Source organism: Macaca mulatta, chromosome 9 (genome assembly GCF_049350105.2).
Source record: "Macaca mulatta isolate MMU2019108-1 chromosome 9, T2T-MMU8v2.0, whole genome shotgun sequence".
Taxonomy (NCBI): Eukaryota; Metazoa; Chordata; class Mammalia; order Primates; family Cercopithecidae; genus Macaca; species Macaca mulatta.
Window position 1 is genome coordinate 32,406,161 of NC_133414.1, and position 24,429 is coordinate 32,430,589.

General features: G+C 40.6%; 1 protein-coding gene and 1 pseudogene across 4 annotated transcripts in view; one reads left to right on the forward strand and one right to left on the reverse strand.

The window, feature by feature from the left end:
* The window catches only part of ZNF438 (zinc finger protein 438), a 181,801-nt gene extending 161,806 nt beyond the window's left edge, over positions 1–19,995 (reverse strand). For all 4 annotated transcript variants that reach the window (XM_077946168.1, XM_077946163.1, XM_077946170.1 and 1 more), the window contains exon 1: positions 19,963–19,995. The gene's annotated coding sequence lies outside the window, so the exon portion shown is untranslated. The remainder of the gene's footprint in view (positions 1–19,962) is intronic.
* Positions 9,687–19,997, forward strand: LOC144331422 (histone-lysine N-methyltransferase SETMAR pseudogene; annotated as a pseudogene).
* The last annotated feature ends 4,432 nt before the right edge of the window (positions 19,998–24,429 follow it).

Sequence of the window (24,429 nt, forward strand, 5' to 3'; positions counted from 1 at the left end):
CTGGGGTGATCCCAGGGATGAGCTGCTGCAAAAGAGCAACAGTTCAACCTGGGGCTTTCCCACACTGTGAGCTGGCAGGCTAAAGGTTCTCAGAAGGCGTCTCAAAGTTGCTTTGGAGGTCAGAGGACAACTGCAAGTGGGCAGAGCACTGCACTCCTGACCCCCCTTTCACTCAGTTTCCCCTGGCTGACACACGGGGCTTCCATCAAAGTTTTCTGCAGACTGAAGTATGAAGTCAGACTGTGAATAAAAGGTCTGAAAACCTAGATCTAGAGGAAGTCTTGGCCAGGAAGACAACCATGTACATCAGATATGAAAGACAAGGTGAGGACAAAATGGGAGAATGAATAATGGAGCTGGAGAGGAAGAGAGTCAAAAACAGGAAAGGGTGTGGTATAAGCCAAGGGTCAGGGTCAGGCGTTCGTCCACAGAAAAGAATGTCTATTGTGGAGTGGGTGTGTCTGCTTAAAGGAATAGCAACAAGATTCTCATCCAGAAGCACTCAACTGCTGAAATCTCAAATTCCCATATGTTACATGTGGACCACCATCTCTTGTCCTTCTACCCCTCTGGATTACTTAATTGCCCACGGCCAATCAACTCTCCAAAAAGCAGTCAGTGTGAGCCTTCAGAAAAGTACTTCTCTGACTCAAACCTTTCAATGGCTTTTCATGACCCTTGAATAGAATCCTAGGTGCTTACAGTGGCCCTAATGTATCATGGCCCTAATTTATTACCACTGTCCTCCTCCTCACTCATGCTCCCCAGTGCCACAGCTATTCCTCATACAAGCCTCTGTCAGAGCTTTGCACATATATGTGCTATTTCCTTGTCCTGGAATGCTCTCAGACATCTGCATTGCTGTGTCCCTGATGACATTCATGTCTTTGCTCAGAGGTCACTTCTCAGAGCCTCTTCCCTGATTTCATTTTCTTTTCGACATTATCTTACCATCTGGAATTATACATACAAGTATATATATATGTTTATACACATAATATATGTTAATCATCTACCTCCCCATTGGAATTAAGCTCTACAAGGGCAGATTTTGTTTTGATCACTGTTTTGATCTAGGGGGCCATAGCACCTAGAACAGTGTCTAGAAGATAAATGCTCAATACACATTTATTGAAGGAATGACTGCATACACCAACTCTGTCCTTAAATATGTTACGCTCGGTCTTTCCCCATTTCACTCTCTATCTTTCCTAATCCATTAACCATCCTCCAAGCTTCACTTCTTATCCGTTGTAACCCAGAATCTGATCTCCCAGAAACAGGGACACTCTTCCCCACAATGCCAGAAAGGAGGTAAGAATGTGTGTGTGGTTACTGGTCAGTGAGGGTGAAGGAAACAGAGGGAGTCTGACCTAATAACCCCTGACTCCCTGGCCTAAATTCTCAACTGTCTTACTGGCTTGTCCTTCCACATACACTCCCTAAACCAATCTAAGAGTCTACTTCTTTAATCCCATCCCTGGTCTAGACAGCACTCTCACAAAAATCCCCAACCACAGAAGCTGGGAATTCCACAAATACACGGCTTCCCACCTCAGCAGACCCTTCTCACTGCTGCCATCAATCCTCTCTTAGGCTCTCTCACATCCCACAGATTCAATCCCAAACGTCCACCACTTTCAAGCTTCCTACTCCCCCTTCACTCAGAAAATGACATCACCTCCACACAAACAAAAGAGGGGTTATTAGGTCAGACTCCCTCAGTTTCCTCCACCCTCACTGACCAACAACCACACTCACATTCTTCCCTCCTTCCTGGCCCTGTGGAGGAAGGTGCCAGGAAGATGTAGGAAAGAAACTTCCTGCTCAAAGCAAATCTGCAACTTCAGGTATCCACCTCCTTAGGGCTCTGATGCCATCATTTATCCACTTCCCCCTCCACATTTTCTCTCTCTCCTTCTCTTCTTTTACCCCGCTGCACATAAATGCTTACATTTCTCCCATCATTTGGTTCATTAAAAAAAATGAACCAAACTAATATACATCCCCAGACTTTATGTCTCTCTTGCCACTTCCTATTTGCCTCTTTTCCTTCACAGCCAAGCCTTGAAAAAAGAGTTTAAACTGTTTTTACTGTCTCCCCTACCCCACATCATTTCCTACTTAACCCTCTGCAATCTGGACTGCAAACACAAAACTGCTCTTCCCAAAGCACAGATGACTTCTTAAATGAAAATTTACTCAAAGTGTATCAATTTAATAATGATATCCTTGATCTTAAAATGCCCGTCTCTTGGCTTCAGCAACGTTATTCTTTCTTAGTGTCCTTTCCACTTTTTTGGCCCCTTCTTTGCAGTCCAGTTTGCTATACTGACTGTGTGATCTGGGGAAAAAAACAAAAAACAAAAAACCTCTAATCATGTCATGTCACAGTTAGGAACATGGGCTTTGTCTCTGTCTGAGCTACCACAACAACAGAAATTTAACTGGGTGGCTTAAACAACAGAAATGTATTCTCTCACAGCTCTGTAGGCTGAGAAGTCCAAGATCAGGGTGCCAGCATGGTCACTTTCTGATAAGGGCCACTCTGGGCTGGCAGACAGCCACCTTACACTGTGTCCTCATATGGCAGCAGAAGAGCAAGAGTAAGCTCTCCGGTGTCTCTTCTTTTAAGGGCACTATTCCCATCATGAGGGCCCCACCCTCAGGCCCTCGTCTAAACCTAATTATCTACCAAAGGCCCCATCTCTAATTACTATCAACATTGAGGATTAGGGCTTCCACATGAGTTTGGTGGCGATACAATTCAGTCCATAGCATGCTCTGTGGCAAATAAAGCCTAGCAAGAATCTACACTTTACCATTAATCAGCTGCGTGACGACGGCGAAGGTACCCAACCTCCCAGTGGCTCACTTGCCTTATCTACAAAACATGAGCAACAGTATTTACCTCATAAATCTGTTGTAAGGATCAAATAAGATAAACCCTTAAAACAGTGCCTGCATGCAGTAAACATGCAATAAATATTAGTCATTGTTCTTACTGTTATAATTATATATAAATATGTGTGTGTGTGTGTGTGTGTGTGTGTGTGTGGGTATATATATATATATTTTTTTTTTTAGGGACAGAGTCTGACTCTGTCACCCAGGCTAGGGTACAGTGGTGTGATCATAACTCCAACTCCTGAGCTGAAGCCATCCCCCCACTTCAGCCTCCTGAGTAGCAGAGACTACAGGCATATGCCACCATGCTCAGTTAATTAAAAGAAAAATTTTTTTGTAGATACAAAGTCTTGCTATGTTACCCAGATTAGTCTTGAACACCTGGGTTCAAGCAATCCTCCCATCTCAGCTTTCCAAAGTGCTGAGATTACAGGCGTGAGCTACCATACCCAGTCTGTTACTGTTATTGATCTTGTCATTCTCATAGCTGTCTTTATTAAAATCATCATTGCTGATTGCCATTGTTATTACTATCAATATTGTTTCTGTCATTATTACCAGTGATAAAATAAAATTATTCCAGCTCGAGTTCTATGTAAGATAATTTAACAAATAAATAATTTTTACAAGAATACAGCATTATGGCCGGACGTGGTGGCTCACGCCTGTCATCCCAGCACTTTGGGAGGCTGAGGCAGGCAGATCACCTGAGGTCAGGAGTTCAAGACCAGCCTGGCCAACATGGTGAAACCCCATCTCTACTAAAAATACAAAAATCAGCCAGGTGTAGTGGTGTGTGCCTGTAATCCCAGCTACTCGGGAGTCTTAGACAGGAGGATAGCTTGAACCTGGGAGGCTGAGGTTGCAGTGAGCTGAGATCATGCCACTGCACTCCAGCCTGGGCAGCAGAGTGAGACTGTCTCAAAAAAAAAAAAAAAAAAAAAAAAAAAAAAAAAAAACAGCATTATTTATAGAAGGAAAATCTGAAAGCAATCTAAATGCCAATATACTATCAACTTCGGCTGCAATAATGACATACCATGACTGGGACTTCCTCCCAGTTCTGGAGGCTGCAGTCTAAGATCATGGCGCTGGCACTGTCAGATTCTGATGAGAGCCCTCTTCCTTGCTAGCAGATGGCCATACTCTTACCATGTCTTCACATAAGTGAAAAGAGAGCTCTGGTATCTCTTCCTCTCCTTATAGGGGCACCAGTTCTATCTGATCAGGGCTCCATTCTTACTACCTTACTTAACCTTAATCACCTCCTTAAAGGCCACTTCTCCAATACTGTCATGTGGAAGGTTAGGGCCTCAACATATGAATTTTGAGGGGACATAACTAGTCCACAGTGACCAATAATAACAAAATTTTAAGTACAGTAAAACTGAGTGTTATACAATAATAACCAGGCAATATAAGAACTCTAAAGCAAGAAAGAAAATAGGTATCACATGAAAATATCAGGATATAAAATTTTAATATAAATATGTAAAGCATATACTTATGAAAATAAAAAGAAATATAGCATAATTATAACAGGGGTGATGTTAAAGTAAGAGCTTTCTTTCTAAACTGTTGGTATAATTAGACAATCTGAAAAATAAATTTTCATAGAAAGAATACATAAATGAAAAGCTTCAACTGAAAAAAATCAAGAATAATTTCCAATCTAACATTCTATATTTGTTTCCTGCTTACATCATTGCCATCTGTATTAACTAGGATAAAAGCTAAACTCCTGTAATAAGACCAATATAGTGGCTCAGATAAAAAAAGAATTTATTTCTCTCTCATGTTACAGTCAAGAGGCAGGCAAGTGGTCAAGGGAAGGTAAGTAGCTTTGCTCCATAACGTCATCCAGAGACTAAGATTCCTCCTGTCTTCTCTTACCACTCCTTGGGGCACTGCCCTCAGATGCATGATTGAAGCTAACTCACCAATGCTTCATTTATGGGGATGGGAGGGAAAAGAATATGACTAACAAGCCGCTTTTTTAATACAAATATGCTTTTAAAAGTAGCATATGTCACCTCCACTCTCACCCTCTGGTCAAAACTTAGAAATGTGGCTTCATCTGGCTACAAGGAGCGTTAAGAAATACAATTTCTATGTAGGGGTTATGTGCCTAGCTAAATACGTATCAAAGGTAGGACAGCATCCTTCTTCCCACTCTGGAATAGTCATTTCCTTTCTAAAGGGATAACTTGAAGTCTCATCCAGTTATTGGATTTAGCTTAAAGTTTAGGTCTCTAGGCAATACACAGCCCTCTTCAACCCATGTACATCCATGTAGCTCCTTCCTAGTGCAGTGGCCCACAAACTAACAAAAGAGTATGACCTCTGCTCTCCACCACCACCATTACACCCAAAATACAACTGTGGAATACAAATGAGATTAATGCAATTAAGTCTCCCATTCTGAAAATAAAAGAATAGCAAACACCTATTTTTATCAAAGATGAAATACTTCTAGAAAGGAATTGCAAAGTATCTCTGCTCTAGCAAGAAGGCAAGTCCCTTGGTTCATTTCAGATTCTATTCTCTGAGGGGAAGACCCTTGTCCAGGTGTCTTGGCAGTCTTAGCTTTGCCTTTGGAAGATTTTTTTCCTTTCCATTATCACTTCTGGTCATACATGAAGCAGACTTGGAAGAGTACATGCTCCAAGAGGACAGCAAAGATCTAATAGCCTAGTTACTGCTGGTGCACATTTGGGACCAAGGGTTGCTTTAGGTGACAAACAATATCAAACCATCAGAGGCTTTTGCAAGCCAAACTTATGGGATCTTTGGCAACATAATCTCCTAAAAATTTCAAAAGGTCTGTTTGCCTCAGTCAGTTCCACAAGAAAGTAGTAACCACAACTAAGGATTTAATCTGGTCATAGATATTAAGCTTGTCAACTCTCTTGTTTTGTGACACAGCCATTCCTCCCTCTCTTCAATCCTCTCTTGATTGAAGGTTAGCTACCTTGAGATTATCTGATTCACATCAGGAGGCTTATACTACTCCAACCCACTGACATCAGGACAGGCCATGTGACTTGAGATATCCCTTCTGACCTGATTTCAGGCTTAGCCATTTGACTTGCTTTGGCCGATAAAATATGAACAAAAGTAACACGTGCCACTTCTAAGACACTGGTTCTGCCATATCTCTTTTGCCTGTCACAAGAAAGGCAATGTCCCAAACAGGCTTATTCCTTTGGCTTAAACACTAGAGTAACAAAGTATGTGGAACACAGCCACAACTAACATGTCATGAGTAAGAAATAAACCTTTGTTGTTGTAGGGAACTGAGATTTTGTATTTATAACTGAAGCTTTTACATAGTTGAAATGACTGGTTGAGGTGGAAAAGCAAATCCTTAATTTGAACCTTGCCTGGACTGTCTGCCACTGTCAGGCCAAGAAAATCTAACAGGAGATTCCTGAGAATGACTATCTTACCTCTTGCTGTTTGGCATAGAGAAGCAATTTTTTCCAACACTGCAGTGCCCCATATTACTGGCCTCTCAGTCAATTCAGACCACAGGCCATTGGCAGAGAGAACCTCCTTTAGCTATATAACTAAAAACTATATACTCCCTTTCAACTCTAATTGCAAACTGGCTAATTGTTCTCTCATTTGACGCCCTCTTGTAGTTACTGGCAAGGACTAATCAACTCATATTAGCAGTCTGATTCTTTCTAACTACCTCCCTGGAGGTACAAACTGGGTAGACAAATTGACTCTCCTCCAAGTTATTAGAGATGACAGTCTCACTGAACATTTTGCCACCACGTAATAAGGGTCACCAGTTTTCTAGCCTATAACACGTTTTCTACTGTCTGTCGACCAACCACTTAACCAGTGCTATACATTTCAGCTTTTTAATTCTGGAACACCATTTCGGGTGCCAATTTTTGTACTATACAGGCTATGGGCTAAGCTGCTGTAATAAAGTGATGCCAAAAACCAGTGGCTAAAACAAGAAAGAAGTTTATTCTCTTCCTTGAAACAAGAGACAGATAGGCAGATGGTCAGGGAGAAGATGGAGAGTAGTCATTGGTTCTGCTCTCCAAGGTCATTCACGACCCAGGCAGAGGGATCTTTAGGTTCAAGGTAACTGTTGCCATTCTAGCTGCTGCAGCTTTCAGTTAGGGGGAAAGGGAGTGAGGTGGGCAGACGAAGTTCAGGACAAGCACCTTATATTTACAAAGATAACTCAGAATTTTCACATATCACTTGTGTTCTTATCTAACTGGCCCAAACCTAATCACTAAGCCATACTTACTGGCAGGAGGAGTTTAAAAACAGTCTCTATGTGCATAGCCATGTATCTGGCTAAACCAACAGGGTTCTGGTAGTAAAAGAAAGGAGGAATTAGATATTGGAGCAGAATTAGCAGTCTTTGCCACACTCTCATACAATCTATTCTCCATAGTCATCAGTTTCTTTAAAGGCATGGTTCAGACAATGGCACCCTCTGTTCCAAACACTCCAGGGGCTTCCTATTTCACTTAGCATAAAAACCAAAGTCCTCACAATGACCAACAAGTCTTCACACAATGTGCCCCTTCATTGCCTCTCTAACCTCATCTCCTAATATTCTTCCCATAAAATAAATACCAAATGTATTAAAAACCAATGTATAAAACTGTAATGCTAATGAAAGAAAAAGTTAAATAACATATTTGCAACCTTGGGATGACGAAAGATTTATTCAAGATCTCAAAAGCATAAACATAGACAAATTTTGATGGCATCAACTTTGATGAATTGGACACCACAGACAAAATTAGAAGATAGGCAAAAGACTGGAAGAATATGTTTGCAACATCTAACAAAGGCAAGGGATTAAAATCCAGTGTATGCCAAGAACTGTTGCAAAAACAACCAAAATATAGAAAGTGCAAATGAAAATCTGACAAAAAGGCAGAGGCAGACAATTCACAGAAACTGAATTTAAGTTTGCCAGATAATATACAGGATGCCCCACTGAATCTGAATTTCAGATAAATTATTATTGTTTTTTGTAGAAGTATGTCCTGCATATCGCATGGCCCACACTTACACTAAAAAATTATTTGTTGCTTACCTGAAATTCAAACTTAACAAGGTATCTGTATTTTTATTTGCTAAATTTGGAACTGTAAGTGAAATCCATACAAGTGAATGAAGAGAATCTCACTCTCACTCACTAGTAATTAAAAAAATGCAAATTAAAATTTGAGCTACCATTTTACCCATTATACTAGCAAAAACTAGAAAATAAGTCTTTTATTGAAGAACATGTAACTCTTTTTTTTCATTTTACTACAAAAGATAACCAAACCTAGGATTCTTTATCATATCACTAGGCAAATAAGAGCCCAACTCTTCACTGCATGTACACAGAGAAAAACACATTTCAAATCCATTTATTTCATACTGCAGATAACAAGAATAATCCCAGTAACCATATTCAGGAATCAATTTTTTCCTAAGAATTTTAAGTACATATTTAGTGTGAACCTAAAATAATCAAAAGGGTCAGACTGTAGTTTCGAGTTTATTCAAGCACAAAGGTTGAGGACTGCAGCCAGGGACGAAACTTCCAAGTTGCCTAGCTGAGTGCTCCAGAAAACAAAAGAGAGTCTCAAGTTTTTAAAGAAACAAAGGACGAATCAGGAGAGGGGGCAATTACAAAAGCTGTTCATCAGAAATTCTCATTGGTTTACAAAAATAACATTGCTTGGTGATTGGGTATATGTTGTTGAACTACAGCATACATGGCATTTTATGGGTACTTGGCGTCAGTTAGTCTGGAGCCCCAATAGCAAGCAGCTTGAAGGGGTCATTATTTAGCTCTATGGGGAATGAGATGTACTGCTGTTACATTTTAAATGCCCTTCTGGGCCTGAAAATTTAAAGGGGCTTGCATTCCCAGATAAAAAGGTTTTTCTTATTTCTCCTTAGTATAAATCTGTAAAGTTTTTAACTGTTAAAGACAACAATGTCTCAATATCTTTTAGTAGTTAAACAACAGCTCTGTCAAAAACAATATTACTTATTGTTCATAATGTCAATGTCATAATATATAAGTAATTTTATAATATATTAACTATAGTATTAATTTTCACACTAGGCTAAGATTAACCTCTTAAGGTTGACTATCATACAGTTCAGAAATTTGGTCTGTCAACAGAGACAAGAATCAGACTTTACATTTTTAAAGAGTTTTCCCATAAAAATATCTAAATCACAAACATAGTTTTAACAGTGGATTATTCCTACCTGGAAGGCAGGAATGAAGGTATGACACAAAACCTGTAGATTAAGGAAGGAAATAGAGGCTGCATATAAAAACAACAGGAACATTTTTTTTTTTTTTTTTTGAGACAGGGTCTCAGTCTGTCACCCAGGCTGGAGTGTAGTGGCGTGATCTCAGCTTACAACAGCACCCATTTTTTAACATGTTATGAGCTTATTACATATGTAAATACAGACAGCACTTAGGGCATTTAAAAATAAAACTTCAATACAAAAAAGAAATTACACCAAAAACTCATTCTGACTTCTATAACTTCTAAGATAATGAATGCCCTAAATTTATTTTAACATCTCCATAGGAAAATAATAATTTAAAATATTACTGTGAAAGATCAATTTAGAAAAAGTTTTGTCACAGAGTAAATAGTTATAGGTAGTACAGCAGTTCTTTATTTCATTCTGAAAAAGAAAAATATTCTAAATAAATGTTAAACAACTGAAATATTGGGTTGGTGCAAACATTAATTGCAGGTTTTGCATTGCTGGAATTTGCCATTTGATATTGGAATACATTTTTAAAATAAATGTGGCTATGTTACATATCATTTTAATGGACATTTCTCACTTTATGTTTTTGTTCCTAATGATTTATTACTTGCTGTTTGTTTATTTTAGACTATGGAAATGATGTTAGACAAATAGCGAATTCCAGTGATTTTCTTATTCGGGATCAAAATGGTTCATAAAGCAGCAGAGACAACTTACAACAACAACGCATTTGGCCCAGGAACTACTAACAAAAGTACAATGCAGTGGTGGTTCAAGAAGTTTTGCAAAGGAGACTGAAAATGAGGAACATCATTGCCGGCCATCAGAAGTTGACAACGACCAATTGAGAGCAATCATTGAAGTTGATCGTCTTACAGCTACGTGAAAAGTTGCCGAAGAACTCAATGTTGACCATTCTATGGTCGTTTGGCATTTGGAACAAATTGGAAAGTTGAAAAAGCTGGATAAGTGGGTGTCTCAGGACCTGAGGGAAAATGTTTTTAAATCGTCATTTTGAAGTGCCATCTCATCTTATACTACACAACCAATAACGAACCATTTCTCAATCGGATTGTGACGTGTGACAAAAAGTGGATTTTATACAACTGGCGACGACCAGCTCAGTGCCTGGACCTAGAAGAAGCTCCAAATCACTTCCCAAAACCAAACTTGCACCAAAAAAAGGTCAGAGTCACTGTTTGGTGGTCTGCTGCCAGCCTGATCCACTACAGCTTTCTTCTTTTTTTTTTTTTTTTTTTTGAGACGGAGTCTCGCTCTGTCACCCAGACTAGAGTGCAGCGGTGCGATCTCAACTCACTGCAACCTCTACCTCCCAGGTTCAAGCGATTCTCCTGCCTCAGTTCTCAATTAGCTGGAACTATGGGTGTATGCCACCATGCCTGGCTAATTTTGTATTTTTAGTAGAGATGGGGTTTCGCAATGTTGGCCAGGCTGGTCTCAAACTCCTGAACTCAGGTGAGCCACCCACCTCGGCCTCCCAAAGTGCTGGGGTTACAGATGTGGGCCATCACACCCGGCCCACTACAGCTTTCGGAATCCTGGTGAAACCATTACATCTGAGAAGTACACTCAGCAAATCAATGAGATGCACTGAAAAGTGCAACACCTGCAGCCAGCGTTGGTCAACAGAAAGGGCCCAATTCTTCTTCATGACAATGCCCAACCACACGACACACAACTAACGCTTCGAAAGCTGAATGAATTGAGCTATGAAGTTTGCCTCATCTGCCATATTCACCTGACCTCTTGTCAACTACCACTTCTTCAAGCCTCTCGACAACTATTTGAAAGGAAAATGCTTCCAAAACCAGCAGGTTTTTGGAAAGCAGAAAACGCTTTCCAAATCCCAAAGCATGAATTTTTAAGCTATGGGAATGAACAAACTTATTTCTCATTGGCAAAAATACGTTGATTATAATGCTTCCTATTCTGATTAATAAAGATGTGTCTGAGCCTACTTATGATTTAAAATTCATGGTCCTAAACCGCAATTACTTTTGCACCAACCTAATACTTTATATAAATGGTACTATGATATAATAATTATAGTGACATGATTTGCAAATACTAAAATATTTTGCTTGCCTTGTTCTGTAAAATATATGCAATATAATCATTAATCCTTCATAATGTTGATAAGAATAATTTCCAAGTAACTTTCAAAAAGTAATCACTTCTAGATGTATCTCTAAGAACAGCAAAAACAACACACTTCTAGATCTATAATTGGCATCTATCAAGACTAATTTTGGCAGGCACATAATACAACACAGTCCCACAAGAGAAAAAAAAATAGACATAAAAGCAACACAGCTTTCACCATAATTTTTAAAGCATTAATATATTTCCACAAATAATATATTACCTTTTGAACTATATATAAAAATAATCCTTGAGGCAGCCTGGGTTCCAAATATACTATCCTGAAATTGATAGAAAACAAGTGATAGTTGTACATCCAATTTTCTTTTAAGTTTCAGAAGAAAAGGAAAATCAAAAGTATGTTATATTAGCGCCATGGCTAACATTAACATGTTTGACATAAAAAGTACGTATTCTTCAACTTCAAGAAAGGAAAAGATTGTTCTTTGGCTCTAGTCGTGAGCTGGAAACAAGTAACCACAAAACCAGTTTTAACTCTACCCCAATCAATCCTTAGTCTACTCAACATTTCCACGTAAGTACTTTGTCAACAAAGTAAGCCAATCAGCAACTGCCTGCTTCAGTACCTTTGCTCCTCAAAGCCCGTCAGTCTCTAAACTCTAACTTTAAAGCTGGCTAATCCTTAAATTTTTGCACTTTTCAAAATCAGCCAATCTCAAACACTGTGCTTCCTCAAAACCCTATATAAAAACATCTCTGCGTGTTTAAAGGACCATGTTCTGCAAGCATGGTTCTCTCCTACTCAGCAAGTACGGTTTACCAAAACTCAGATAAGTTTCTAGTTAAGTCAAATTAGAATAGGCTTACAAACAATGAATTACCAATGATTCAAGTGGCAACATAAGTATCAAGAGAACTAAAATTAAGTTAGGCAAAGACTTTGTGAATGTATCCAGAAATTGTCAGATTTATTTATTGGAGAATATCTGAAGACACAGAACAGCTCAGTGGAAACAGCCAAACTACATTATGAGTTGGGTGACACTGAATAGGTTATTTAGTATCTCGAAACCAGTTTCCTTTTCTATGAAATGAGAGTAATAACTCTATTTCACAGTACTGTCAAGAAGATTAAATGGGATAACAATAACTGATAACTTTAAAAGATTGCTAGGTATACAGTTCCAGATTTGCTTTCATCACTAACTTGCTAACACATATGGAAAGTCATTTAACCTAAGTCTGTTTCTTCATTGGTCTAATAGTGAGGATAATACACGCCCTACACATTTTATGGACTGTTCGTAACAATCAAAAATGAAAATTAATGTGAAAAGGATTTTGATAGATATAAACCATGAAACTCCGAGATAGCTAATTTAACATATACAACAATAAAGGGAATTCACACTAGGAAACCTGTTACAATCCAGGATTATATAAAGTCCAGATTAAGTTAATTTTAGTAAGAAATATATTCATAGCCAAAACAAATGTAAAAACACTAGACACACTGGCAACCAAAAAAATTCAAGGCTACTATTATTAGATTCAAGAATTATTTCCCATTCAGTAAAAGAACCAAATTAGCTCAGCTATCCAACAGACTAAAAGCAGTACAACACAATCCTTTGTCCAAGTCAGGCATTTGCCACTTAAACCTACCACCTCCATTTCTAAAGTATTAAAAAAAACATAAAAAACATAAAAAAAAAAGAAGAACGGAAGGAAGGAGGGAGGAAGGGAGGGAGGGAAGGGAGAAAAGATATTACAGGATTTCTCAACATCAGGAGTACTGACATTTTGAACTGGATAATTTTCTGTTGTTGAGAAGTTGTCTCGTACATTGTAGGACATTCAGTGACATGCTATAATGGCCTCAATCCACTAGATGCAAGGAGTAATGCCCCTACACACAAATGTGACAACCAAAAATGTTTTCTAGACATTGCCAAATGTCCCCAGAGTGTGTTGGAAAGTAAAAAATCATTCTGAGTTCAGATTCATCACAGTATCATCTTCCAGTATTTATTTCACACTGATTGGTGGCTTGCAATGCAAATTGAAATTAACAGCTTTGCAATTTAAGAACCGAATAAGCAAATACTCCCTGTAGAATGGTAACAACTTGAAGAATAATAGCTACGTAGTTATGGTTAAATTATTCCTTTCATCAACATACTGGTTTTGCTTAACATTCCCTAAGAATTTTCTTCTGGGTGTTTTGGGGTTAAAACTTGGTTAACCTGTCACTAAAGCTTAGTCTCCACCTAGACTTACTGATTATTAGCCATTAGTGTTATGTGTTAAAATCAAACGTAAAGATTTTAATTTCTTTTCTTTTTTTTTTTTTTTGAGATGGAGTCTCGCTCTGTCGCCCAGGCTGGAGTGCAGTGGCTAGATCTCGGCTCACTGCAAGCTCCGCCTCCTGGGTTTACGCCATTCTCCTGCCTCAGCCTCCCAAGTAGCTGGGACTACAGGCACCCGCCACCTCGCCCAGCTAGTTTTTTTTCTTCTGTATTTTTTAGTAGAGACGGGGTTTCACCGTGTTAGCCAGGATAGTCTCGATCTCCTGACCTCGTGATTCGCAAGCAACCAAATGTGACATGAAGCAAAACTAAGTGCTACTTATATACATTATTTAAATATATTCAAACATTTACAGTGTAAAGTACACAAACAAGCATCCAGCTACTACTGCAAATATATACGAGTTGAAGATAATAATGCAAAAAAAAAAAAGTGACTGCAAGTAGAATTTTGACGAAAACAAAAAATGGGGAAAGGAGTCCCTATTTAATACATGGTGCTGGGAAAACTGGCTAGCCATATGTAGAAAGCTGAAACTGGATCCCTTCCTTACACCTTATACCAAAATTAATTCAAGATGGATTAAAGACTTAAATGTTAGACCTAAAACCATAAAAACCCTAGAAGAAAACCTAGACAAGACCATTCAGGACACAGGCATGGACAAGGACTTCATGACTAAAACAACAAAAGCAATGGCAACAAAAGCCAAAATTCACAAATGGGATCTAATTAAACTAAAGAGCTTCTGCCCAGCAAAAGAAACTACCATCAGAGTGAACAGGCAACCTACAGAATGGGAGAAAGTTTTTACAATCTACCCATCTGACAAAGGGCTAATATCCAGAATCTACAAAGAACTTAAACAAATTTACAAGAAAAATCAAACAACCCCATCAAAAAGTGGGCAAAGGATATGAACAGACACTTCTCAAAAGAAGACATTTATGCAGCCAACAGACACATGAAAAAATGCTCATCATCACTGGCCATCAGAGAAATGCAAATCAAAACCACAATGAGATACCATCTCGCACCAGTTAGAATGGCGATCATTAAAAAGTCAAGAAACAACAGGTGCTGGGGAGGATGTGGAGAAACAGGAACACTTTTACACTGTTGGTGGGACTGTAAACTAGTTCAACCATTGTGGAAAACAGTGTGGCGATTCCTCAAGGATCTAGAACCAGAAATACCATTTGACCCAGCCATCCCATTACTAGGTATATACTCAAAGGATTATAAATCATGCTGCTCTAAAGACACATGCACATGTATGTTTATTGTGGCACTATTCACAATAGCAAAGACTTGGAACCAACCCAAATGTCCATCAATGATAGAGTGGATTAAGAAAATGTGGCACATATACACCATGGAATACTATGCAGCCATAAAAAAGGATGAGTTCATGTCCTTTGTAGGGACATAGATGAAGCTAGAAAATATGATTCTGAGCAAACTATTGCAAGGACAGAAAACCAAACATCGCATGTTCTCACTCATAGGTGGGAACTGAACAATGAGAACACTTGGACACAGGGTGGGGAACATCACACACCGTGGCCCATGGTGGGGTAGGGGGAGGGCGAAGGGATAGCATTAGGAGATATACCTAATGTAAATGACGAGTTAATGGGTACATTTCACCAACATGGCACATGTATACATATGTAACAAACCTGCACGTTGTGCACATGTACTCTAGAACTTAAAGTATAATTTAAAAAATAAATAAATTTAATTCAAAAAATTATTTAAATGCTCAGTATGTACTATCACTGGGCTAGACACACTGTTTTCAACAACAAACAATCTTCATATATATAAAATTACTCATAAAATAGTTTAAAATTTGTGCAAATGTAAATTTTAAAAGGAATCTGACTTACTATCTAGGATGTTATATTTCACATGGTCAGTGTTAGAAACAGAGGCTCCTGTTTTCAGGTAGAACTTACCATCATTCGCCTCTGCTGGGAGCTACCTGACACAATTAAATAACCATCAACCTGCCCTCACTGAGCCTGAACTTAAAAGTCAGTATCGCCTGAGCATCAGTAGGCTATTGACTATGCAATTTTACTTTATACCATATATGGGTATCTGATGTTCCTGGGAAACTAACTGCAAATGTAGTATAAATAAAGACTAATCATTTCAACTCCATTAAATGTAGGGAAGCTACAAGAGCAGATTTAAAATGTTGTGAACTGCAAAATCAGACGGCACCCCTCTACATTTATGTTAGTAGAGGGCTCCTGTTTAGGAGTAATCATAGATTGGGTTATTTAGATACTTTCCCAATGAAAGCTTAAAACAAAATATAATTTTATATACTTAAAAAAATTCTGAAATTAACCATAAAATCTATAGCAGTGCAATTTTATACAATCCTTAAATGGTTTAAATTTGAAATACTCATGTTAGGAAGTAATAAAATTGTGACAACTGTTGAGGTTATGGTATGCCGTGAAAGATCTACAGGAACAAGACACATCTTTTTTTGTTTGTATTGTTCTAGTCTCCATGTTCTACAATGTTCCAGCTATACGAGATGTAATCTGCAATTCCACCTATGACATACATCACCAGATCCCCTTTCTATGACAAAAAAAAAAAAAAAATACATGTCAATGTTAGAGATGGTCAGCAGAGAAATTCAAACTTATTCCAATATGTGGAACTTTGGCATGATACACTTAAACTGGTGGAAACCTGCCTGAATACCTCACCCAGCCCCTCCATCACCCTCTATTATGCAAGCTGCAACATTTCAAGCCAACTCCCTTATTTCTCTGGTGAGCCCTGTCAACACTGAGGTAATAGAACTGAAAAAACTCATCACTTCACAAGGATAGTCAAATATCAGAATTTATTTCATTTGGTAAAAATTCTATCATTGCCAAATAAAACTAATATAAATATGGTAAAATATGCATGATTTTGAGTAATTCTTTTGTTGAAAAGGACTCTTGGGGAGCCTCAACTTCATCCTGCAACAGCTTAGGCATTCTTCTGCCCCTTTGCCCTTTTCATGCCCCATCTCACAAGTCATGGAAGCTGAGGAGGGGAGGGTGCAGAAAACCAGAATGAACTAATCAGCATGTATTTATGGATTTAGTCTACTCTAATCTTATTCCCACAGGTTTTTCCTCATACTCTGCTCCTCTAGGTAAAGAACTGTTTTATTCATCTCTGAACTTCCAACACCTAACCAAATGCCCAGCATATAAAGTCATCCCTAACATCTACTGCACAGCAGGCACTGGATTAGGGACTAGAGATAGAGAAGTTAAAGAGATAGACCTTGCCCCTATGGAACCTACAGTGGCAGAATGGGCAGGGGAATACCAGATACTGGCTGCATGAACCCAGTCAGGTACATAATGAAAGACCAGTTAGCACAGTCCCACTGCCTATAATCTTTCTCCCACAGCCAACCAAAGCTTAGATGAAAAATAAAAGCAGGCTTTCTCTTCAGAAAAATAAATGGGTATCTGCAACCCTGACCTTCCCCTGAGTTCCAAATTCACAGGCATGCATACTCAACATGTCCACTCGGAGGTGGTTACAGGGATTCAATGCATGGACTCCAAAGCCACACTGCTTAGGTTTGAATCCGAGCTACATCACTCACAATCTGGGTGACTTCAGACAAGTCACTTATAACCTCTTTTTGCCTCTATTTTCTCATGTGTAAAATGGGGACAATAATGGTTGCTTGCACATATAATTCTTATGATGATTAAATGAATTAATATAGGTAAAAGTAGTTAAAACCCTGCCTGGGACTTGGTTTACACTTACATAGTACTTACTATTTTCACTAGCACTGTTGTTATGACTACGTCTAACAGGCATTTAGAACTTGTGCAAAACTAAATTTGTAATTTTCCTCAGTAAACAGCACCACTATACTTCCAGTTGTTCCAGGCTAACCCTAAGAAATCACCACTTCTCCCTTTTCCTCAAATTCCACATCAGCTCATCCCGTCCGCTCTACCTTCAAAATGCATCATCAGTTCTACCGCCGACCATCATCTCCACAACCACCTACCCCAGCCCAAACCACCATCATCTCACCCGCAGGGCACAGCAGCTTTCCCCCATTTTCACTCCACCCCACCCACTCTAATCTACAGTTAATTCTCCATATAATAAAACTTAAACCAGACACCAGTCCCTTGATGCAAACCTTCCAGTGGTTTTCCACCACAGTTAGAATAACACCTTTACTTCACCACAGCCTACAAGGGACCCCACGGCCTGCCTTGGCCCTTGACCATCATTGGCCACCACTTTCCCCCTTCCCTGCTGTACTCTAAACACTCTCGCTGTGTCTGGGCCACCTCAGAGCATTGTCCTGTGCTGTTCCTGCTGTGAGGCCAAAACTACAGTAACCTGGAGCCTGGACTCTGACGTCAGACCACCCACGTTCAAATAGTCTCTACAGCGTTTTAGCTGTGCAACCTTTGGCAAATTCTTAACCTTTCTGTGTGTCAGTTGCCTCATCTATGAAATGGAGATATTAGATTATACCATGAGACTTGTAAAACTCTAATTTAGTGTTCACAATAGTGCCTTACATATGGTAAGCTCTACTTTTTTTAAGTGTTCATTGCTATTATTATTCCTCTCTGAAACCTTCTAACCTCAGGCTTTTTCCCTCACACTTCAATTGATTCAACTGTCCCCGCATTTGAATGGCTCTTCCTGACAGATCCTACCAAAAACAACTTTCCCTGTTCCCCCACTGTCCTCCTCTCTTCTTCCTCCCCTTCACTGCACTTAGGACTATGTGAAATTACATTATGCACGTATTGTTCGTTTATTTCCCACTGCAACATGAGCCCTGCTAGGCTGGAGGCTGTCTTCTTTACTGCTCTATTTCTAGAGATTTCTGACTCACATCTCATCCAGGCTAGGCGACCAATGCAAATCTCCTAATAACAATAGCACACTTAGAAAGCCTTTCATTTACACACTCGTGATCTCATTCGATCCTGGAAAAACCAGCAGCAGATATACCATCAGCTCTCATTTTAGATAAGAAAAACACAGTTCCAAGTTTGGGTGACTTGTCCTTGGATGCGAAGCTAGTTAACGAATAGAACAAAAATTAGAAGCCCTGCTTTCTGATTCAAAGGCTCCTCCCACCCGGATGAAAGGATATCACACTCCTGAAACGAATTTACAGAAATGTGAACTCTCGAGCTCCTGTATAAATACACCCTGAAGTGTGCACAGTATTCTTCCCTTCAAAGTTCCTGACAAATACTAGTCCCGGAGTTTGAGAGGCATTATAGTCTAGAAACAACTAATCGATAATGTACTACCCCTTGACCAAAATATTCAAGCAGTCGGATATGATGATTGGATATTCTCATTCTTTTAATTTTTTACAGCAATCCTTAAAACTCAGTGAGTCTATGTTGTGTATAATGTGCTAGTTCCAGCATACTGAAAGCTTCCTCTGCAAAACCCAGACAACGGGGGCATTGTAATTGTCAAGAGTACCATGCTAACGATACCTGTTATTTCTTGGGATCCTCATTCTATCAAGTTTAGTGACAACAGTTCATATCACCCAACAGGCTGCAGTGTGGTATAGGATCAGATGGATGGAAGGTTGTCGGGGGTAGGCAAAATAGTGAAAAACTTCCCCGTCTACAAGATTCCTGGTCAAATGGCCAGCGGCTACCACATTCCTCAGAATAACCAAGTGTCTGTGTATACGCTTTCTCCTAGCAAATTTACACACTTGTGTTATCTCACGTGTTCCTAGTGCTGTGGGAACGACCATTAGGGAGGCCAGAGGCTGCTGTACCTCCATTTTACACAAAAAGAAAACTAAGGCAGCAAGTGGTTATCTTATAAATGTGTCCACGACGACTTGGTCACTTGCGAGATCCCAACGGCCAGGACATAGGATTCCTAGTCTCTGAGAGGAATCCTCCATCCCCGACTTCACGTGTCAAACTCCAGGGCTGAGAGGGAGAAGAGGAATCTAAGTCCCTTTATCACAGAAGAAAAAAAGGTACTCTCCATTTGGACTTTCCGCCCCTTCTAAGGCCTCGCTCCCAGGCTCGGGGACGCTCCCCGCCCCAGGGGAAAAGGTGCTAGCCCTGCCCCACGGGGCGCGGCCTCGCCTCCCGCACCCCAGATCCCTCCCGCCCAGCAGGGCGCGCTGCCACTCTGAGCAGGCACCTGTCCCTTCGTCACAATCGGCGGCTACCCAAGGAACTGACGCCCCTACAGCCACCACCACCGCCGGGGCTGCCAGCTGCCAGCGGGCCCCACAAGCCCAAGGAGCTGCAGGAATCCTCGTAAACTTACAGTTTTCCTACAGCGTGCGCGTCACGGCGGGGTGACGTCACGGGCCCAGCGTTCCGGGAGGTCAGGCCAGCCGGCGCGGGCCACTGGGCCCCCAGGCTCCGCCCTCGCCCCGCCCACGGCGCTGCGGCAGGAGACACGCCCCCGAGCTCCACGCCCCCGAGCTCCACGCCCCCGAGCTCCACGCCCCCGACCTCCACGCACCGCCCCGTCGCGGACACCGCGCGCGGGCGCAGAAGGCCTCAGAACCCGCATGCCAGTGGGCTTCTTCGGCCGGGGCGCCTGCGGCGGCCTCTCCTCTACCAAAGCCTCACTCAAAGCCCGAAGCCGGGGTTAGCGTAGGAGGAGGGGCCGAAAAAAGGGGACGGAGACCTTCAGAAATACTGTAAACAAGCTGTCGCCCTGGGGGCTGGAGTAGGACGCCTGGGTTGTGAGGTAGTTTTTCCACAGACATTGCCCGCCTTCCTCACGTGTTCGTTAAAAGTTCTCCACGTGTGGAAACAGCCATTTGCTCTCCATCAGGTGCAGGCCGTTCCTCAGCCCTGAGAAGACAGCTCTCCCAGGGGTCTTCGCTCCGCCCCGGCTCGACGCGGCTCCCGGTAGACTCCGCCCAGACCCCGCCCATCTCTTGACTCGGCCCCGCCCACGCCTGGTTAGGCCCTGCCCCCTGGGTCCCGCCCTTCCGGCTCCGGCTCGTGGCTCCCGCGGGCCCCCACCTACCCCTCCTGCCCTGGTGCCGCCTCCAGCCCAGCCCGTTCCTTGCAGATTTCAGCTTCTGCCTGGCCTGCCGGATTTCCCGTTTCGGCTGGGTGAAGCTACTCACGGGTTGCTGTTCACCTCCATTAAGTTTAACAAACGGTGATCCGGATAAACATGTTCACTTCTTCGCCAGGACAAACTTTCCAGCCCCCCCATCCAGTCATCTCACGATACCTTCCCGTGTCCACGCCCCACTCTCTGCTCCCCACTTTTTTGTTTGTTTGAGACGAGTGTTTCTGTCTCCCAGGCTGGAGTGCAGTGGCGCGATCTCGACTCATTGCACCCTCCGCCTCCCGGGTTCAAGCGATTCTCCTGCCTCAGCCTCCTGGGTAGCTGGGATTACAGGCGCGCGCCACCGCAGCCGGCTAATTTTTTTTTTTTTTTTTTTTTTTGAGACGGGGTCTCGCTTTGTTGCCCAGGCTGGAGCGCAGTGGCGCGATCTTGGCTCAGTGCCAGCTCCGTCTCCCGGGTTCACTCCATTCACCTGCCCCAGCCTCCTGAGTAGCTGAGACTACAGGCGCCCGCCACCACACCCGGCTCATTTTTTGTTTTTTTAGTAAAGACAGGGTTTCACCGTGTTAGCCAGGATGGTCTCCATTTCTTGACCTCGTGATCCGCCCGCCTCGGCCTCCCGAAGTGCTGGGATTACAGGTGTGAGCCACCGCGCCCGGCCTCTTTGCTCTTTTATGCCCTCAGAAACAGAGTTCTGGTTAAAAAAGGGGGCTCAATAGACGGAAAAAATGAAGGCTCAAAGAACTGACAACAAAATATTAACATTTGGCTTCTGAAATTCTTACACTCTCATAAGCAGAAAAAACAAATGCTATGGTAAAAAAGTGGCTCACACAAATCTGTCTTGGGGAAAAAAAAAAAAAAATGAGAAAAACAGGCTTCGGAATAAATAGACCCAAAGGAGGAAGTATTGAAAATGGCAAGATTCACTTTTGTAAACTTATTTGGAACCACGGCAGATGGCCAGGGCAGGGATTTTGCAAGGCAGCTCCAGTTGTAAGTAAAACCTGAAACAATGGTTTGTTTACACTCTCATTGAAAACGCTGTCGTATTTTTATAGGAAAGAGTGATGACGGGAATATTGGGTTTTAATTCGAGATCTGAGCTGGTTAAAAATAAAAACGTTTATTGTTCCAGAAAAATCTACGTGTTTTTAAATGTTCTGATTTGAAAAAATATTTGTATATTTTATCTGAATATTAAATAGTTTTAATCATTATCAAATGATGTAAGAGGAATTTGTAAAGGCTGTACATAATTGTAACAATGTTTTTCTGTAGAGCAGAGGTATAGAAAAATTAACGTTTTTTAAAGTTCTGCATATTTTTAAAACAGTGATATTTATGTTTTTCCTTGCAAAACAATTTTGAGAAACCTTTAAATTGTTAATTTCATAGTTTACATGCTTACAAAATGTTTTATATATATCATTTCTAAAAATCGTAATTTTTTTGAGTTGCTAGGTATACCTTATGGGAGTATTTCACAGGTACATGTCATCTGTTATTTTTTGGAGTGGAAATAGGTAAGAAGCATACACCAAATGTATTAAATGTTTTTCCTATAGAATACTTTTCCCTCTGAAAGATGGCATTGTAGAATATAGTCTTCTCATCGTATTGTTCAATATACTTTCTCTTGAAATCCCAGGTATTAAAAAAAAAAAAAACAAAAAATGTTGTTTTGCCAGATGCAGGAAAAAAGTAAACGCAGTGAACAGAAGATAGCCAACATTAAAGGTACCCAAGCAAGGATCACAACCTCAAGGAATGTCAAGTAGAAATTTGTGGGAAAATACACACTCACGTTCAGTCAAGTTTCTATAACAAACTGGAATTTGACCTAGACAGGAAGCGAGAAGCTAGGGCCAAAAGTATCGTTATTAAAGAGAGGAACTGCTTTCTTTAAGAAAATAAAACCTCGGACCTTGGAGGTTTAGCACTGGAAGGACTGAGGCCCTCCGCTATGACCCTTGGGCTTTCAGTTTCCCCTTGTGATTCTTTCTCTTTGATATCTGCTGCCTGTAGCAATCTGGCTTCCAGAGCCCTCTATGTCAATACACACATCTCTTCCCTTGGTCCTACTTAGCAAGCTAGGAAAAGCTGAATTAAGACAAAACAGAGTACTTAATATTTGGGGAAAATAAAAGTGAAAGAAATATAATTGCTAATATTTCCTGAATGTTGATTCTGTGCCAAGCACTGCATTATTTCCTTGAATTCTTGCAACTAGATAAGAACTGTTGTTATCCCCATTTTAAACACAAGGTAAGTAGGTCAAGTGCCCATGTCACACAGCTGTTGAGTAACACAGTCAAGATTCCAGACTTCATACTTCAGAACCCACAGCCATAACCACTCATCTGTCTCAAGTTTCATACAACCAGGCACAAATTATGTAAGAAACAGAGGGGATTAGGAAGTCCAAAATATGGACTTAGCTCCAAAATACTGACCACAGTGTGTGGGTATCTTCTTCGCTGTTTCTCATCCCATCTTTGCATGACTGCTTCTATTTGATTTTTTAAGGTGGTCATCATGACCCACTAAGTTGATTTTGTGATCCATTAAAGGATCTGAAAAACACTGATCAGAATCCAAAATACAAAATATCAGATCGTATCACATGTAATAAGGGTATTTTTTCCCAAAACACAAATTAGGGGAACGTTCAGCCACATGAGTATATTCTGGGTTGCAACGTTAAATGTATTTCATACTATGGATCTCAATCAACAAAAATTGAAAAACACTTTTTTAACCACCCCTTGCCTAACTAACATGTATCATTTATCCTTCAGGATCAAGACCAAGGGAAACAAAATCCCATTCTGCAATCCCCTTACATCCGTCTCTAAGCCCCAGGATCTGGTTTGATGATCTCTTCCCAGGTAATTGACATAAAAATCAGGTCACTCGTGATTAGAGATAGGCCCTTATCTCCAGCTCAAACTCAGGAATATACTAATAACAATAAAATACCATTTATAAAACAGAGTCACACAGGTTAAAAGGGGGCTTATTCTGCCAAAGGAGCGGAGATAGAGACTTTGCTGGAAGAAGACCCGGGAGAGAAATTGGAGAGCTCTGGAGGGATGTCTGTTTAATAACAGTCTTACAAGTCTGCAGTTACACAGTTCGCACAGTATTTCATATCATTTTATCATCTCTCTTCCACCATCATTTTACTTAGCTAATTCTCCCCAATCCTTTAGGTCTCTACTTTGCAGGAACTGACTCTGAGAAGCCTTCCCTAAGCAGCTTTTGCTCTCTGCATTGCAAATTATTTTAATTGCTTCTGCTAGACTGTAAGCTCTGTGAGAATAGGGGAAATGTGAGTCTTAATCTCGAATCCTCTACATGTAGTACCCCAAATAGGTTATCAGTTAATATGTGTAGGTGAATGCATGGTGAATGGATGGATGAACTCAAATTCAAAGACTGGGTAGCTTTCTTACTCAAGATACTAGTTGCTTTTTACAAAGGGGACACTGTCAATAGGAATAATTCTGATGAGAAAATTCCTTTAGGAGACAAGACATTTTGAATGGCAATGCAGCATAACATAGTAAAGCACTGAACAGGGCCAGCTCTTGTTATTAACTAATTAACTGGGTACTTTAGTGCAAGTCCAGTAACTTCTGCAAGCCTCAAATGGAGTTAGACATACTAAATATTATTATTTTTTTTTTTTGAGAT